The following is a 6825-nucleotide window of genomic DNA, read 5'->3' as shown; positions in this document are numbered from 1 at the left end:
TGCCTACTACTCCACTCGACCATCTCTCCAATCATCTTTCTGCCTTTTCCCTCGCCATTCGTTCAAGGGCTGAGCCTCGTCGCCACGTGATAAATGTCAAACCGGTACAGTATATGGCACCGGGGAGCTCCTAAGGGAGTACGGAGGGAGAATTCAGCTGGTGTTAATGCTCATGACCCCATATGATTCGAATAGGCCTACACTGCCTTAATCACATTTTGGCTGAATTTGATCCACTCTCTCACAAATTACGAATGCAATGACTATGGATAGGCTACACACAGTCGTTTCATTTAAACATTTTCCACAGAGGGTAGAAACATGTTGAGTCTTTGACTCGGCTATGTGTTGAAATGTCTCTAGACAGACGACATTAATGAAGCACAGCAGGATTCATGTATGAAGTCTTGATCAGATAACTGGACAATCTTCCCTTTGACAAACATAGACTAAATGAATTCAGAAGCATAAATACCTCAACCGATAATATACGTTGACAAGACAATTCAGTGGAATAGGATATAGGCTATATCAGCTGAAAATTATTTATTCAGTTTATTTAGGGGACAGATCCCCCCCACCCCACCCCACCCAAATATAAAAAAAAACTGTGAGAGACGGGATCTAAAAAATCCCCAAAATCACATTGTATGATTTTTAAGTAATTAATTAGCATTTTAATGCATGCAATAAGTATTTGATCACCTACCAACCAGTAAGAATTCCGTCTCTCACAGACCTGTTAGTTTTTCTTTAAGAAGCCCTCCTGTTCTCCACCCATTACCTGTATTAACTGCACCTGTTTGAACTCGTTACCTGTATAAAAGACACCTGTCCACACACTCAATCAAACAGACTCCAACCTCTCCACAATGGCCAAGACCAGACAGCTTTGTAAGGACATCAGGGATAAAATTGTAGACCTGCACAAGGCTGGGATGGGCTATAGGACAATAGGCAAGCAGCTTGGTGAGAAGGCAACAACTGCTGGTGCAATTATTAGAAAATTGAAAAAGGTCAAGATGACGGTCAATCACCCTCGGTCTGGGGCTCCATGCAAGATCTCACCTCGTGGGGCATCAATGATCATGAGGAAGGTGAGGGATCAGCCCATAACTACACGGCAGGACCTGGTCAATGACCTGAAGAAAACCATTAGTAACACACTACGCTGTCATGGATTAAAATCCTGCAGCGCACACAAGGTCCCCCTGCTCAAGCCAGCGCATGTCCAGGCCCGTCTGAAGTTTGCCAAGGACCATCTGGATGATCCAGAGGAGGAATGGGAGAAAGTCATGTGGTCTGATGAGACAAAAATAGACCTTTTTGGTCTAAACTCCACTCACCGTGTTTGGAGGAAGAAGAAGGATGAATACAACCCCAAGAACACCATCCCATCCGTGAAGCATGGAGGTGGAAACATCATTCTTTGGGGATGCTTTTCTGCAAAGGGGACAGGACAACTGCACCGTATTGAGGGGAGGATGGATGGGGCCATGTATCGCAAGATCTTGGCCAACAACCTCCTTCCCTCAGTAAGATAATTGAAGATGGGTCGTGGCTGGGTCTTCCAGCATGACAACGACCCGAAACACAGGATCTGGAGAAGGTCTGTATGGAGGAGTGGGCCAAAATCCCTGCTGCAGTGTGTGCGAACCTGGTCAAGAACTACAGGAAACATATGATCTCTGTAATTGCAAACAAAGGTTTCTATACCAAATATTAAGTTCTGCTTTTCTGATGTATCAAATACTTATTGCATGCAATAAAATGCAAATTCATTACTTAAAACCTCTTGAAGCTAGGGGGCACTATTTTTATTTTTGGAAAAATAACATCCCCAAAGTAAACTGCCTATTTCTCAGGACCAGATGCTAGAATAGGCATATAATTGACAGCTTTGAAGAATGAGCGTAAACGTCCACATTGCGTAAGTGGTCAGTTGTTGACTCTCAGTGTGATTTTTGCGCTAAACAGAGAGGTAGCCATTTTTTCTCCCGGTCCTAGTGAAAAGCCAACTGTCCCATTGATATATTATCGAATAGATATTTGAAAAACACCTTGAGGATTGATTATAAAAAACGTTTGCCATGTTTCTGTCGATATTATGGATATAATTTGGAATTTTTGTCTGCATTGTCGTGACCGCAATTTCCGGTGGATTCCTAGGCATAACGCATCAAACTAATGGAGGTATTTGGATATACAAAATATCTTTATTCTTTTAATATCTTTATTAACAAAAGGAACATTTGCTGTCTAACTGGGATTCTCGTGAGTGAAAACATCCAAAGCTCATCAAAGGTAAACTATTCATTTGATTGCTTTTCTGATTTTCGTGACCAAGTTACCTGCCGCTAGGTGTACATAATGTTTTGTTAGTATATCGATAAACTTACACAAACACTTGTATTGTTTTCGCTGTAAAGCATAACTTCAAAATCTGAGACGACAGGGTGATTATCAAAAGACTAAGCTGTGTTTCGCTATATTTCACTTGTGATTTCATGAATATTAATATTTTCTAGTAAGATTATTTGACCGTTGCACTATGCTATTTAGCGTAGTTGATGACAATTATCCCGGATCAGGGGAGGGGGGGGGGGGGGTGGTTCCAAGAGGTAAAAAATAATACAATGACTTTTTCAATGTCTCTCACAGTTGAAGTGTACCTATGATAAAAATTACAGACCTCTACCGGGGCGGCAGGGTAGCCTAGTGGTTAGAACGTTGGACTAGTAACCAGAAAGGTTGCAAGTTCATATCCCCAAGCTGACAAGGTACAAATCTGTCGTTCTGCCCCTGAACAGGCAGTTAACCCACTGTTCCTAGGCCGCCATTGAAAATAAGAATTTGTTCTTAACTGACTTGCCTAGTTAGATAAAGGTAAATAACATTATTTGTAAGTAGGAAAACCTGCAAAATCGGAAGTGTATCAAATACTTGTTCTCCCCACTGTAAATAGAGACACAATACACAGATACAGACACATTACACAGATACAGACACAATACATAGACTAGATACAGAGATACAGACACAATACATAGATACAGACACATTACAGAGATACAGACACATTACATAGATATAGATACATACACATTACATAGATATAGATACAGTACATAGATACAGACACATTACATAGATACAGACACATTACATAGATACAGACACATTACAGACACATTACAGAGATACAGACACATTACAGAGATACAGACACATTACAGAGATAGAGATACAGACACATTACAGAGATACAGACACATTACATAGATAGATTGTGGTGGCAGGTAGCCTAGTGGTTAGAGCGTTAGACTATTAACTGAGAGGTTGCAAGATTGAATCCCCATAGCTGACAAGGTAAAAAATCTGTAATTCTGCCCCTGAACAAGGCAGTTAACCCACTGTTCCTCAGCTGTCATTGAAGATAAGAATTTGTTTTTAACTGACTAGCCTAGTTAATTAAAGTTTAAATAGAAAAATAGAGATGAAAATATGCTCAACCTCCAGATGAGTATGAGAGGGGAGTTTATGTACAATTCTTAAAAGCTTGTTTGGCTGGCAGCTTATTCTTTAGAAGTTTGGGAACGCTGGTGAACAATGATGTGCAGGCACAACCAAAGTGACACTGGACTAGGCCTCTAGCCCAAGTCTTTAGGATGTCTATAACTACACTACATGGCCAAAAGTATGTGGACGCGTGTGCAGAAATTTGATGAACTGACTTGTTGGAAAGGTGACACCCTATGACGTTGTCACTTTGAACGTCACTGAGCTCATTTACTGCCAATGTGTGCTTAATTTCATACGCCTGTCAGTAACAGGGGGTGGCTGAAAAAGCCAAATTCACTCATTTGAAATGGTTGTCCACATACTTTGGGCCATGCGGTGTAGGTTTCCATCCAATTAGTGACACATTTTCTTGTGAATATTCTAAAATCTTCACAAAAACAATATGCCATTTCAGAGTTTCCTTCAGAATAATTTGGGGCCGGACAACATGACAGGGAAGATTTAAATTTACCGGACATTTGAGAACTTTAATGGACATCCATTATGCTTTCAGATCCAACCTGGCACAGCCAGCACCATCAATTAACGAGGGATGTTGAGCCACATTCATGTGTCCTTAAAAACAATCTATACCAAGTTACCAAAACACTATTCATTGTGTTTAGATGTGTACTGTAGCATATACAAAACAGTCACAGCCTACTTTTAGGGAAGTAGCCCAAACGGGGTTATACTGCTTTCCTTAAACAAGTTCCACTTCACATTTCAGCTGTCAGAGATTTGAGCACTAAATGTATCAGGGCATTGCATTCAAAGGCCTGCAGTTTAGGTTTAGTTGTCCGCTTTGAACAATATATATATATATATATATATATATATATATATATATATATATATATATATATATATATATATATATATATATATATATATATATATATAAAGCCTATATAAAGGAAGTGAAGCTTAGGCCTAACCCCAGAGAAATAGAGACATGCAGATGGCATGCTATGACAACAACATGCATTTCTCTATGTCAGACATTGTCCTCATCAATCTACTCCCAATACCCCCATAATGACAAACCAAAGAGAAAACAGGTTTTTAGACATTTTTGCAAATGTATATACCTTATTTACTGTAAATCAAAGCTGGGACCGAGAGACAGCTGTTTTTCAGAGAGACTGAAAAACACCTTCTGTCTCAAAACGCACCTAAAGGACTCTCAGACCATGAGAAACAAGATTCTCTGGAATGATGAAACCAAGATTTAACTCTTTAGCCTGAATGCCAAGCGTCCCCTACGGTGAAGCATGCTGGTGGCTGCATTATGCTGTGGGGATGTTTTTCAGTGGCAGGGACTGGGAGACTGGTCAGGATCGAGGGAAAGATGAACAGAGCAAAGTACAGAGAGATCCTTGATGAAGACCTGCTCCAGAGCGCTCAGTGCCTAAGGGGTACGCTCAGTCCCTAAGGGGTACTGCACTGGGGTGAAGGTTCACATTCACCTTCCAACAGGACAACGACCCTAAGCACACAGCCAAGACAACGCAGGAGTGGCTTCTGGATCCTGTATAAAAAGAGCCTGATCCCTGGGCCTGAGTGGATAGGTTAATTCCCCAATTATCTTTTCCCTTAAAGTTTCTTTAACTTTAAGTCAGTTGGACAAAACATTTTTAGGTAAATTTCCACCTTAAATTATGTGAAGAATTTAAGGGTGCCCATGAGGTCCCTTAATTGCTTCATTCAGTATGGCTATCAATGTAAACAGCATTTGTGGAAGTGTATGTTGCTTTCATCTACTCTGGTTACAAAAAGAAAACATCAACCAGGTACGTAGCTAAACAATGGAAGGTGCACAACTTGTTTTCATTTTTATTTTATTTTTATTTCACCTTTATTTAACCAGGTAGGCTAGTTGAGAACACCTTTATTTAACCAGGTAGGCTAGTTGAGAACACCTTTATTTAACCAGGTAGGCAAGTTGAGAACACCTTTATTTAACCAGGTAGGCAAGTTGAGAACACCTTTATTTAACCAGGTAGGCAAGTTGAGAACAAGTTCTCATTTACAATTGCGACCTGGCCAAGATAAAGCAAAGCAGTTCGACACATACAACAACACAGAGTTACACATGGAGTAAAACAAACATACAGTCAATAATACAGAAGAAAAATAAGTCTATATATGATGTGAGAAAATGAGGTGAGATAAGGAAGGCAAAAAAAGGCCATGGTGGTGAAGTAAATACAATATAGCAAGTAAAACACTGGAATGGTAGATTTGCCTTGGAAGAAGGTGCAAAGTAGAAATAAAAATAATGGGGTGCAAAGGAGCAAAATAAATAAATAAATAAATATAGTAGGGGAAGCGGTAGTTGTTTGGACTAAATTATAGATTGGTTATAGATTGGTTATGTACAGGTGTACATCTGTGAGTTGCTGTGACAGCTGATGCTTAAAGTTAGTGAGGGAGATAAGTGTTTCCAGTTTCAGAGATTTTTGTAGTTCGTTCCAGCAGCAGAGAACTGGAAGGAGATGCAGCCAAAGGAGGAATTGGTTTTGGGGGTGACCAGAGAGATATACCTGCTGGAGCGCGTGCTACAGGTGGGTGCTGCTATGGTGACCAACGAGCTGAGATAAGGGGGGACTTTACCTAGCAGGGTCTTGTAGATGACCTGGAGCCAGTGGGTTTGGCGACGAGTATGAAGTGAGGGCCAGCCAACGAGAGTGTACAGGTCGCAGTGGTGGGTAGTATATGGGGCTTTGGTGACAAAACGGATGGCACTGTGATAGACTGCATCCAATTTATTGAGTAGGGTATTGGAGACTATTTTGTAAAGGACATCGCCGAAGTCGAGGATCGGTAGTATGGTCAGTTTTACAAGGGTATGTTTGGCAGCATGAGTGAAGGATGCTTTGTTGTGAAATAGGAAGCCAATTCCAGATTTAACTTTGGATTGGAGATGTTTGACGTGAGTCTGGAAGGAGAGTTTAGAGTCTAACCAAACACCTAGGTATTTGTAGTTGTCCACATATTCTAAGTCAGAACCGTCCAGAGTAGTGATGCTGGACGGGCGGGATGGTGCAGGCAGCGATTGGTTGAAGAGCATGGATTTAGTTTTACTTGTATTTAAGAGCGGAGGCAACGGAAGGAGAGTTGTATGGCATTGAAGCTCGTCTGGAGGGTTGTTAGCACAGTGTCCAAAGAAGAGCCAGAAGTATACAGAATGATGTCGTCTGCGTAGAGGTGGATCAGAGACTCACCAGCAGTAAGAGCGACATCATTGATGTATACAGAGAA

This window comes from Oncorhynchus mykiss, chromosome 3 (assembly GCF_013265735.2).
Source record: "Oncorhynchus mykiss isolate Arlee chromosome 3, USDA_OmykA_1.1, whole genome shotgun sequence".
Taxonomy (NCBI): Eukaryota; Metazoa; Chordata; class Actinopteri; order Salmoniformes; family Salmonidae; genus Oncorhynchus; species Oncorhynchus mykiss.
This window is presented reverse-complemented; position numbering follows the sequence as displayed.